At 42.1% G+C, this 12,242-nt stretch overlaps 1 protein-coding gene across 8 annotated transcripts in view; it reads left to right on the forward strand.

Annotated features, from left to right (window-relative positions):
* The window catches only part of ANK1 (ankyrin 1), a 243,258-nt gene that overhangs the window by 78,469 nt on the left and 152,547 nt on the right, over positions 1 to 12,242 (forward strand). The gene's annotated exons all lie outside the window — the stretch shown is intronic.

Here is a 12,242-nt window from a genome sequence, read left to right on the forward strand (position 1 = left end):
GGAAACATTTGTAGGAATGGGTTTGAATTGAGTCTTGGTGTTGGGGTACCCATTAGTTATTAACCCTTTCACTCCCATGGATAGTTATTGCTTTCCTATATGTCTTCTTTTATTTTTTTCTTCCCCAAGAACTTTGTTTGACTTTGCAGCCAGCGGGGGCACGTGGGTTATTGGGCCTGTGTGTGCAGGTGGCCATCCAAAAGGTTGGAAATCTCCAAGAATGTGGCCGGACAGAAACATGGGTGCAGCCCATTGGCAGCTGGCACACCAACTCTTGCCACTTGTCAGGAGCATTGTCTCAGGGTTTCTCTCCGTGGCTGTCTTTGGGAGTGGCCCTGGATTGTGAAAGGGCTGCATCTTTTTTGTCTCTCTTTGGAGATGCCTCATGCATTCATGGTTCAGTGGTGAAAAGCATGTTTGTTTTGGTCTTGAGTCACTTGTTAGGTATATCTTCGGTTTAGAGCTTTGGTTTATATAAAGCATGATAGGAATTTTTTCCTTTAGCTCTTCCCTCCTAAGCTAAAATGGAACTGTGTACTCAGAAAGAAAGAAAACAGTTTATTAAAACTTTTCCAGACAAATAGCTCTAACTCTAGAACAGAGGAATATTTTGATTTCCATCCTAGTTGGAAATCTGCTTCCTGATATAAAGGAGCAAACTGAAGATCGGATGGATGGGTCAGCACCTTGACATTCAGGCTGCAACCCAGTTCTTAGGGGAATTAAAAACAACTGTCCTCGTCTTACACATTGAGGCTTTATCACAACAGGAATGTGCCTCTGGAAGCAATTCAAAGCCCACCTAGCCTTCTTACCAGTACCCAAACCTCACCTGTTCATCTCAAGATGTTTGCAAAAACTTCAGCAAATCAGAACATTGGAAACAAAAGTGTCTTGCATTTAAGAAAAAGAAGGAAAAGTTTTAATAGATTTATCCTAGACTTCTGATAATAGGCAAATGTGCCCCCCAAAACTCCTTCCTGTTGAAAACTTGAATTCTTTTTCTGTGCTTTTGAGATGTAAATTTTCTAACCTGTCTTATCTAAGATCTTATCAAGATCCTTCTTGAAGTGCAAACTTCAGGGAGATGATTCTCAGGTTAAAAAGAAAAAAAAAAAGAAACTATTTGGAAACTGGCAAATGACAAGTCTGGAGTACAAAAGCATGAGCCACGTGAGCAGGGAAACTTCACTGGTCCCATTTGCCAGATCCAGCTATTCTCTTATAAGTGAGTTTTGAATTATTGTATCTGGCACATGGTTAAAATTTAGTAAGATCTGTTTCTATCTATATGGTTATGTATGTCTAAGTATGTATGTATGTCATGTAATGTGATATTTTCTATCTCTGGATAAGGTCTATTTAATTGGCTTAAAGAAAAATAAGTGTTTATAAAAATTGTTCTCTCAGAAAAAGAGAAATTAACCAAAATGCTTTTCAACTTCATGTAACCGATAAAATTTGGTAAATAAGAATATTATTGGCCAGACCTGGTGGCTCACGCCTGTAATCCCAACACTTTGGGAGGCTTAGGTGGGAGGACTGCTTGAGGTCAGAAGGGCAAGACCAGCCTGGGCAACATAGCAAGAACCCTGTGTCTACAAAAAATAAAAAATTAGCTGGGTGGGGTGGTGCATCCCAGCTACTTGGGAGGCTGAGGTGGGAGGATCCCTTGAGCCCAGTAGTTCGAGGCTGTAGTGAGCTATGATTGCACCACTGCACTCCAGCCTGAGTGACAGAGCAAGACCTTATCTCTAAATAAGAAAAAAAAAGAATATTATTTGTTTAATTAAAACAGGCATGTCTTCAGAATTGTTAGCATTAAATATAATGCAACCAAATTTTCATCTCTTAGATGTTTAAAATCATAAGACTATGGGTTCAACCTAAGAGCAACTGTGCAAGTAAAACTGCAGTGTCCATTACTGTGTGTATATCAATCACATCAGTAAGACAAAAGTCCAATTATTTAACTTTTTATGTTCTTGCTTTTGTGACTCTCATAACATGCAGGTGCTATGAAAATAGTTAATGGAAATAGCGTGAAATGATGGCTGGCTTTATCTAATGTCTTATTTAATTTTTATGAACAATCCAAACATAATTGTTAAGAACAAGTGAATTACACAGATGTAAGAGTGATAAAGGTTTATAAATGGACTTTTAAACAGTAATTATGTTTTATAATATGTCTGTTTAAAAAGGTTTCCCAATCTCTTTGGTAAGTATACCCTTAGATATCTTCATCGAATGTCTAGTTTATTTCCAAATATGATAAAGTACTGAAACATTAACTGGTGAACATAAATTTAAGTTTATTTACCTTTGGGTTCTTAAATTTTATAGAAAGACAAAATATACTTGGGTTAGTAAATATGTCCTGTTCCACATTGAAAAAGTATTCTATGAGGAAGCATATATTTCTAGAAATGATGAAATATGCAGTCATCAAATGTTATGTGACAGTTCAAAATTGCTTGCTTCCCAGGTTTTCACTGGAAATTAGGGTTACTAAGTCTTAAAATTCTAATAACGTAATTAAAACTACTATAAATGATAATAAAAACAATTCTGCATGGAAAGTATACAAGGAAAGTAAGTTGTTATAAGGTATGAGGTTTTTTTTGTAGAGGGAAAATAACTTTGTCTAGTTTAGAGGTTATCAAAAGGTTGTTTCAAAATGAAAGAAGGAAAGATGGGGGAAAACTGAATGGACATGAAGTTGGGAAGAAAGAGAGCAAGAGGGATCCTATAGGGTCAAACTGACTAAAATGGAATACATTTATTATAACGGTTTTTAAAATGAGTCTTAATATCAAAAGTACACTGATGCAAACCTAGAATTTAGTCTTCTCTTCTAACAACAAGGGTGTTTTGTAGTCTTAATAAGAGATAGTGAAATTTTTTTTCCACCTTTTGAGTGATCTGCCTTAAAAAAAAGAGGATTCTGTGTTTTATCAAAATAATTTCCTGTGCTTCATGTTTTCATTATTAGGTCTTTGATTACTTAAGAAAACTGAGGCTTCTCAATATTAAAAGAGTTAAGGCTTTTTATGATTATGTAAGCCTTTAATATTTGCCTTTAAGATCTCATGTCACTTTGATTTTACTTCATAATGATCTGTGATCCTATTTAATCAAATGTTTAAACCTTTTGATATTGTTACTTTCCAAAATCAAATTCAAAGTTAAATCTTTGATCTCGAAATAACTTCGGGATTTCTCAGATGGGCCCCTGGAAGTTTTCAAAAGCAAACTGTTCTCTCTTCTTATAAAACATACCTAGTAAGCTAATTGGCCTTATTTTATGTTACATTTGCATGGAAAGCATTATCAAGTAGGAAATGATGTTTAACCTTCTTTGAGTTATGTGGATATACGTTATTACATGCAATTCCTAGAAATCTGCTAAGTTCCGATAAATCAGTCATGATTCTAGTTATTATTTTAAGATGTTGTTTGCCATGGAAATAAAATGAATAATAAAAAAAATAAGAATCTAAAAATAAAAAATAAAAAAATAAAAATAAATAAATAGCTTGTCAGGTGCATCATTATTATAATGAAATCTCATCTGATCTTTAACCATGGCTATTTTAAGTCTTTGTCATCCATTTATTGTTTTACTTTAATTCTCTAAAAGCCTCTTTAAGGAGATTCATGGAAAACACTCTGACAAATATTTGGAATACAGGTTTCTGATAACTTTATGATCATACCACCAGACTGCATAGTAATCTCCAGAATTCTAATAAGGAAACTGATGGATTCATGAAACTGCTAATAACATGAAGCAGAATAAGAACTAATTACATGCAAATGAATGAGCCCAGGAGGATACTTTTTTTTTTTTTTGAGATGGAGTCTCGCTCTGTTGCCCAAACTGGAGTGCAGTGGCACAATCTCAGCTCACTGCAAGCTCCGCCTCCTGGGTTCACGCCATTCTCCTGCCTCAGCCTCCCAAGTAGCTGGGACTACAGGTGCCTGCCACCACGCCTGGCTAATTTTTGTATTTTTAGTAGAGACAGGGTTTCACCATGTTGGCCAGGCTGGTCTTGAACTCCTGACCTCGTGATCCACCTGCCTCGGCCTCCCAAAGTGCTGGGATTACAGGCATGAGCCACCATGCCTGGCCTCTATGACTTTTTTAAAATGGCAGTATAGTTATTTGCATAAGTGTAATAAGAATCTGTTCTTGTAACAGGACACAATTGGAAACACTGATTATGTTACCAATGCTTTGACTGGAATGTCACATTTTATAATATGCCAGACAACTTTAAGGAACTAAGGTTGACTTTATGGAGCCAATGAAGCCCTTGGAAAAACAAACAACTGATGTGGTACCTTGAATACATGGTTCATATGGTTACATTAAAGGTGGGTAAGGAATGTCACTTCTTGGCAGGCCCAGGAACCTCAGAATATTTTAGGGATCTTGAAAAGAGAGGAATTCACCCCAATCTACAGGTATTACAGACGAAGTTTGATGATGAGTCCTTTGCTTGGCTTCCTAGCCTTAATAGGATTTTAAAAGTCCAATCTGAGATTCCTTATTAAAAGTTCTAGCAAAACAGACTTCAAAGAGCTTATATGATCAATCACCATTCTTGCTGCACTTTTGTAAATGCTCAGGCCAAGTTTCAGAAGACTAAAGTTATTTTGCAGATATATTAATCTTACTGTAATTACCTTTGGTAAAATTGGGGGCGACTGTAAGAAAATCCATGTTTCAGTAGAAACTATAGGGTACCTGTTATTATATTCTGGCCTTCATGTTCCTTGAGATGTTTATCTACCTCTAAACTGTACTGGAACCTGAATTTTCTTAATATCTGGCTATGACTCTACGAGCTAACATTTCAGAATTTCTCCCACCTTTCTGACTTGGAATCACTAAAAACAAAAGCTGTCCTTTTCCAGAAGCCCTGCAAGCTGAAGCCAGATGACCTGATGTGAACTTTGGAGAAATCGCCACAACATGCTGTGTATGGATAACCTTTGTGCCTATTGCCCTGTGGGCCACTTAGATCGCCAGAGACATTCACACTGCAAAAGGTGCTTCGTTATAACCCACAATCTAGAAATTTTCTCAACTGGCTGCCCTTCAGACTTAGAAATTTGGTTTATTCTCTGCTCCAGTTATTAACTTACATTTTTCTTTTGTTGCCATAGAAATGACGCTTTGGTGGGTTATTGGACAAACTACCAACTCAGTTTCTGGACTTAAAAACTTCTTGGGAGAGTTTCAGCCTGTCCGGGGCCTGTTAGGAACCAGGCCACACAGCAGGAAGTGAGCAATGAGCCAGGAAGCATTGCTGCCTGAGCTCCGCCTCCTGTCAGGTCAGCGAATGCATCAGATTCTCATAGGAGTGTTAACCCCATTGTGAGCTGTGCATGAGAGGGATCTAGGTTGCGCACTCCTTATAATTTAACTAACGTCTGATGATTGAGGTGGAACAGTTTCATCCTGAAACCATCCCACCACCTCCGGTCCGTGGAAATACTGTCTTCCACAAAACTGGTCCCTGGTGCCAAAAAGCTTGGGGACCGCTATTCTCTGGTATGTTTCATGCTGGTTATTCTAAGAAACTGCAGACACAAGAGTAGCTCTAAGAAGCTGTCCTTTTGTCAAGGAAATCTACATCTATGAAAGAAACCTACAGTAATGAAAGTATCTTTATCAGGAAGAGGACTGCTCTTTTTATCTGCATAGCAGGACAGCCTTTGCTGACCATGCATTTCCTCCGTTGACCTTCCATGGCTGGCCACTGCCTCCTCCTGGAGGCCCCAGGCCCTTCTTCCTTTCTACAGCTTAGGACACTCTATCAGCTTCATACATCTGACCCTTCTTTGAGTCTCATATTTTGTGGGACTCCCATATGTATAATTATGTATATAATTATGGTTTTCTCCCTGTTCATCTGTATTATGTCAACTTAATTTGTAGCACAGCCAAAGAACTTAGAACAGTGGAGAGAAGCCATTTTTGTTCCCCTGCAGACAAAGTGAAGGAAAATGAAGATATTTGGGTTGGATGATGATAACGAAGTGATTTGGAACTCATGGAACAACTGTACATTAAGTGGGTTACTTGATGAATTAATATCAGCCCCAAGGGAGAGCTTTAGTGATGTGCTGCTGGGCCCCATCCCTGGCCATGTACTGATTAACATTCCAGTTTACAGTTGCCTGCGGATGTAGCAAGCAGCTTCATTTAACTCTCAGGGAGCTGGATCATTAAATATTCAGATGAATGGAGGCTATAATTGCTCTTTGTCTTGTGTTAGGACATATACAGGTATGTCATCACCACCTCTGAAAGATCTTGAGAAACATGGACAAACTAAAAGTATAGTCAGAGAAATTAACAATAATAATAATAACAATAGCTACATGTACTGAGCACATACCACGTGTGGGCACTGTGTTGAACATTGCACTGGCATAACCTCACGGAGTCCTCACAGCATCCCTGTCAGGTGGACACTATTGGCAGTCCCACTGTGCAGTTGAACACACTGAGGTTTGGGAGGTTCCGTGCTCTGGTCTCTGCAGCACAAAGACTGGTGGAAGGGTCTGGCCTGTGGCCTGGAGAGGGCAGTCTGAGCCAGGGAGGGCAGTGCCATCCCTAAGAGTGGATGAAGACTGAGGGGAAGGCGGTGGGTTTATTCCAAATGGGGCTGATGGGCAGAAGTGGAAGCAGAAGGTGGGAGTCGCGGGGCAATGGCAGCTCCCGTGTGAGGAGGGACTTCCGAGTCTTCTGAAACCGCCTTTGCAGAATTCTAAGTAATGAGAGAAAGCTAACGTGACTGACTCCATCTTGCTTCTAATCTCATAGGCTAACTTGTTTCTTGTTTTGTTTTTTGCTTATTCTGGAATGGAGGCCAAGATAACTATGAGAGGAATTTAGTTTATAGTTAAACTTTGAAGCAAGGAAAACTGAAACCCCCGCTCCCTTCCTCAGAGATTGAAGCTGCATTCATGAAACAAGGTTTGAATTATGGTAGTGGCTTGAGCTTTGCTAAAGGATAGGCAGAGTTAAACAATGAACTGCCATGCTTAGCTTGTTTTTCTATAAATCGTGTACTGCCCCAGAGTCATGTAACCAGGGCAGGCAAGATTGATAACTTCTCTGACTATCCCTAGAGATAACATCACTACTGTGAAACCTAAAGAAGGGGCCTTTGAGATATTTTTTCAGATTTAGCATTTCTGCAGACCAAGAACCGCCACCTGGTCCTGAGACCCGCACACGGGAACCGACGCACCTGCGTGAAGACGATTTTAGGCACCTCTGTGATGCCATCATTGTTTCAGTTTCCCAGCCTCTGCCTGCCAAAGTACCCTTAAAACACCCTGGCCTCCGAATTCCCGGGGAGACAGGTGTGGGAAGTTTCTCCTGTTCTCCTGGCTCTCCCGGCCCTGTGGTCATGAGGCCCTTACTTTGGGGCAGTGCCTGTTCTCCGCGCTTTTGGCTTTCTGGGCAGCGGGCAAGATGAACCCATCGGGCTATTACGCTTCGGCGGCACGTTGCTCTGGAAGGCCCGTCAGGGACGCCAGAAGAGAGGCTCCACTCTGGATGACTCAGAGATGCTCTGCTCCTGTGTGGCCCGATGGACCTGCAGCCACTGCTTACAGACAGTGGGTTTGCCAGCCACTAAAAAGCCTTTGCACGGCTTCAGGGCAGCCTCAGCAGAGGGGCCACAGATGGCTTCACCGTGGAAACACGTTCCTTCTGTGGAGGTCAGATCCATGGCCTGAGGGGTGCAGGAAAAAGCTGGAGTGGCCATTGCCCAAGCTTTCCCTCTTTTGGGGGGAAATATAAAATAGCCTCCAATCTTTATACCTCCTGACATGAAACCGCAGATTCGCTGATTCTTCAGCTAATTTGTGCACATTCAGCATTTGTCAGTCTGACGGACTTTCCTCCCCCAGCGCCACCTGGATTTAGGAAATGCCAAACTATGAATAATCAGGCAGACCTCGCCGAGATCTGAAAGCAGAAATGGAAAGAGTTTGGGTGTCTAAATGCCCTTCAGGTTGGAGAATGACCCTTCAACGGATGTTTTAATGTTTTAAACTTTATAATCAGCAGGTCAGGGGTAAAGATGGAATTTAGGGGAACCTGAAGCGAAATTCTCTTTCAGTCCCTCTCTCTGTCCCCCCTCCCCACTGCCTGCATATAACACGCCCTTCCCACATCTGTGGATCCCCGTGGCTCACGGTAACATGACGGTGGGAGAGCACCAGCCGTCAGTTAACCTGAAACAACAGGACTGATTACTTTCACAAAGTAGGAGAAGCAGAGCATCTGGGGTTTAGTCAGAAGAATGGATTCCAGCCTCAGTCAGTAATTAGCTGTAGGATCATGGGCAGTGCAGTTTGATGTTCTGAGTTTCAATTCTTCCCTATTTTTATTTTATTTTAGAGGTGGGGTCTCACTCTGTCACTCGGGTTGAAGTGTGGTGGCACGATCATAGCTCACTACAGCCTGACCTCCTGGGCTCAAGCGATCCTCCTGCCTCAGCCTCCCGAATAGCTGGGGCTACAGGCATGCACCCTCATGCCTGGCTAATTTAAAAAATTTTTTGTACAGGTGGGGTCTTGCTATGTTGCCCAGGCTGGTCTTGAACTTCTGGGCTCAAGTGATCCTCCTACCTTGGCTCTCAAAGTAGCTGGGGTGACAGGCGTGAGCCACCATGCCCAGCCCCAATTCCTCCCTTTGTAAAACAGGAATAATAACAATTTTTTGTGATAATTGAAACTCCAGCATGGTTTTGAGTATCACACACCATAGTGCATGTTGACGCGTTTGCTAATTGCTCCACGTTATTTCTATGATGATTATAAGATGGAAACCTCCTGCTGGCTTGGAAGTTTTCACAGAGCTGCGCATTTGGTGTAGATGTAGTGTTTGTTTTACGGATCCTCAAAGGATTGGGATAATTAGCTAAATAAATCTTGGCTAAGCCAGCATGTGTAAGGTGGTCACGCCCTTAACTCAGTAACATGTACAAAAAAGACCCGTAAGGCATGAGATCAAAGTGGAGATTAAGAACGACTCCCCAGTTAAGGAGAGTCACCTGGGGAAGTGTGAGCCCTGGATGAACCACATTTGTGTGGTCACCTGGGTCTGGCCATCCAAAGGCAAGAACAAGACTTGCAGGGCAGTCATGCAGCTGGGTGACTAGTGGGGATGATAATCCTATAGCAAAAAGTTAAAACATAATAACAACAAATACCCTTTGCCAGCACGGTGCAGAGAAACACTCATTTTCTGGTTGGAAAATCTATAATGCCCAATAAGGCCTCAGAAATGTTCATAAGCTGTGACTTCAGGCAGTCTAGAAAATTATCTGGGAAAGATCTTAAGGAAATAGTCACATTCAAGAGCACAAAATCTTAACTGTAACATTGTTTAAATTAGCAAAAAAAAATTTAGGAAGCATCTGTGTGTAGCAGTAGGGGGTGGGTTAAATGAAACAGCAAACATTCTTATTTTCATTTTTATTTATTATTATTATTATTTTTTTAGACAGAGTCTCGCTCTGTCACCCAGGCTGGAGTGCAGTGGGCACGATATTGACTCACTGCAACCTCCGCCTCCTGGGTTCACTTGATTCTCCTGCCTCAGACTCCCAAGTAGCTGGGATTACAGGTGGCCGCCACCACACCTGGCTAATTTTTATATTTTTAATAGAGACAGAGTTTCACTATGTTGGTCAGGCTGGTCTCGAACTCCTGACCTCAAGTGATCCACCCGCTTCGACCTCCCAAAGTGCTGGGATTACAGGCTTGAGGCACTGTGCCTTACTTACAACAGGTAAGTGGCATGTCCCAGGTTCCATGGCCTAAGTAACAAAGGCTCGCCCAGGACTGAGACCATTTTACTCCAGTGCTTTTCTCTAGACAAGGAGCTGTCAGGAAAAGTTGCTCTGGAATTGAAACAACCTCATGGGAGCTTGGGTGTGATCAGAAATTGCGTGGTGGGTCTGCAATGGTGGGCCAGAGCTGTCTGAGTTGGTGCAGCATGTAGCCCCAGGGTGCTGCACTCATAGAGGAGGTGGGGTGTCCCTGGCTCTGGCACGCTCTGCAGAGAAGACCCTTTCTGGGTCTGGCCTTAGAGCAGAGGGCTGCCGACGTTGGGGCTGGCCAGGCACGGTCTCCAGAAGGAGTCCTTCTCTTCCTCTTCCTCTTTCATCATCATCTCTTCTTCCTCCTCCTCCTCCCCTCCTCCTCTTCCCCTCCCTCCTCCTTCCCCCTTCTTTTGTCCCCCTTCCTCTCTTTCTCCTCTCCTCCTCCTCTTTGTAGAGAGAAACCCAGTCCTCCTTCCCACTCCCTTCTTTGGCTCCCCCTTACAGATGCTTGGAGAGAGGGAAGTTTTGGAGACATGATCTGGCTTTCTTCAACTAGCGTCCTTTGAACACTAGTATTTTACTCTCAGATTTAAAAACGAGAGAGGAAGTCAATGCCCTAAGATTTCAAATATTATCTCAAGACCACTTAGAGGGGATCAGAGATTTTATGTGATACTGCCCAGCCTCATCAGTGTCCTCTTCATCATGACCACTGCCACCACCAGCACCGTGTGATCCATCCAGGACACCACCCCCTCTTCAATGCCATTTCCTGTCAACTCCTAGGGATAGTCCTGCTTACAGATACAAGGTGCGATGTTGGGCCAGCTATTCACAGGAAGAAGGTGAAAGGGCCGCGACAGACAGGGCAGTACGGACTCTCTGTTTCCAATGCTGGACTTGAAGGGAGTATAAATTAACATAAATAAACTATAAGTGACTCAAAGCCACGTTAGAGTCTTATCTGGGAGGCAATATAGTGTCATGGTTAAGCATGAGACTTGGATGGAAGTCTCCATTTCTCACTGGTTCTGTGACCTTGGTAAGCACCTCTCTTGCGTCGGTCATCTGATGAGTAACATGGGGGTTACCACAGTGCCTGCCCCATCAGATTGCTGGAGTCATGAGTGAATAACGATGCAAAACTCTAGACCGTGTCTGTTTTCTTAACCCATTGCATACCTAGTAGTATGACTGGCACATAATAGGTGCTTGGTAAATATTACGAGAAAGATGGATGAGTGAATAAATGAATGATGAACAAATGAATGAATGAGAACATAGTAAGTGCTTAATAAATTTTAATAAATGTTAATTATTAGCATTATTGTGAAGTATCTAATTCTTCCATCCCTCCTCTTATAAGGATAAGAAGTATAATTTTATGGATTTACTTTTTCCCCTATTTTTCTCACATCTGTGGATGGTAAAACTGCTAGCAGCAACAGCATGATCCAATGCAGGCATAACCAGGGATTTCTGAGGACAAGAAGAGACTGAGACATCTATAAACTGGACGATCGTCATGGAAAACCATCGAGAGTGGAGTCTGTCACAATCTGCTCTTACAACATTGTGTTGCTTTTTTCTTTTGAGACAGAGTCTAGCTCTGTTGCCAAGGCTGGAGTGCAGTGGCACCATCATAGCTCACTGTAGCCTTGAACTCCCAGGCTCAAACCATCATAGTTCACTGCAGCCTCTAACTCCCAGGCTCGAGCAATTCTCCTGTCTCCCGAATAGCTGGGATTACAGGTGCCATCACACCCAGCTAATTTTTGTATTTTTAGTAGAGACAGGGTTTCGCCATGTTGCCCAGGCTGGTCTTGAACTCCTGACCTCAAGTGATCTTCCCTCCTTGGCCTCTGAAAGTGCTGGGATTACCGACATGAACAACTGCACCTGGCCTGTGCTGCTTTTATATTATCTTTTTCCTCCTTTTTTCCCTTTATCTTGCTCCTTTTTATACACAGTAATGGAAAGAACAGGGTATGCATGAACTCTGCTCTGGAAAGATCCTGGACAAATTATGTTGTCTCCCTGGGCTGCCATTTTATTCTCAAAATGAGGACATGGGCCCCACCACTCACTGAGTTCTTGTCCAGTCTATCATACTCTGGTTCTGTGATTTTTAAAAATAGCTTAACGTCAAGGTATATTTGAGTGCCTAAACTTCCAGTTTCAAAGTGTAGCCTGGGGACCGAGGGAGCTCCCCAAAGACCCTTTCAAGGGGTTCTAGGGTCAAAATTCTTCATAATACAGCAATGTTATTGGACTTTTTCACTTTCCCTCTCTTGCAAGTGTAAAGGATATGAAAAGCTCATTAATATTCTTTGTGATTCCACTCCGTAACCAGCCTTTAAGAAATTACCACTTGTTGAGTTT

This window comes from Gorilla gorilla, chromosome 7 (genome assembly GCF_029281585.2).
Source record: "Gorilla gorilla gorilla isolate KB3781 chromosome 7, NHGRI_mGorGor1-v2.1_pri, whole genome shotgun sequence".
Lineage (NCBI taxonomy): Eukaryota > Metazoa > Chordata > Mammalia > Primates > Hominidae > Gorilla > Gorilla gorilla.